The following is a 980-nucleotide window of genomic DNA, read 5'->3' on the forward strand; positions in this document are numbered from 1 at the left end:
TAGAGAGATTCTTTTCCTTTGTGTATTAGATAGAGCATTTTCCTCTCTGAGATTTAAAAGCAGAGCTTCCGGGGATTTGTCTATCTTGATTTTGGTTATGATCGTTAAGAAAGGGGTAATATCCAAAATATATGCCATCTTAACGTCCTTTCAAGAGAACACAATGCTACCATATCAGAAATACTGGGGGAAAGTCTGTAAAACAGATCTCAACCAAGATAAATGGCTAGATATCTGGAGCACCTACGAAAACAAATCTCCTATAATTACACAAAAACGGCAAAATTTCAGAATAATATCCCCCTGGTACAAAACTCTTCAACAAATATCATACATTGCAAATAATTCAAGCCCACTTTGCTGGAGGGGGTGTAAGGAAATAGGCAGTTACATACACTGCTGGTACGATTGCCTGGAGGTAGCATCCTTCTGGGATAAAATAATAGAAGATCACTTCTAACTAGGACTGCCAGTTCTGGGTTGGGAAATAAATCCCTGGAGATTGTGGGGGTGGATCCTGGGGAAAGCCGGGTGTGAGGAATGGAGCGACTTCGGTGGGATATAATGCCACAGAGTCCACCTCCCAAAGTGGCCATTTCCTCCCATTTCTTATCAATGACTACTGATCAACTCTTGAAAAAAACATTCCATGTTGATTCTCTAATCACAGACCCCAAGGTCTTCACAATGTTATTAGCTGGGTTCTGAAAGCCAAACATGAAGCCTCCACTGCTAATTGCTACCAGCCACGGTAAGAAATGGGATCGCTACACGCTCAGAGAAAGCAAATATGGTGAAACGGGTTGTTTACATTGCGCAGCATTCGTTGCGTGTGAGCGATAATAGAAGAAAAAGCTCTACAGAGTTACTACAGCAAATGTTTTTGCGACTGATCTTTATTGACTATTATCACGGATGTTGTTTTTGGAATTCCACTTCCTCCCGGGATCTCTCATTTTTGGCTTCCACACCTGGAAGGA

This window comes from Gekko japonicus, unplaced genomic scaffold, assembly GCF_001447785.1.
Source record: "Gekko japonicus isolate JY-2015 unplaced genomic scaffold, Gekko_japonicus_V1.1 scaffold2610, whole genome shotgun sequence".
In the NCBI taxonomy this organism is placed as follows: domain Eukaryota; kingdom Metazoa; phylum Chordata; class Lepidosauria; order Squamata; family Gekkonidae; genus Gekko; species Gekko japonicus.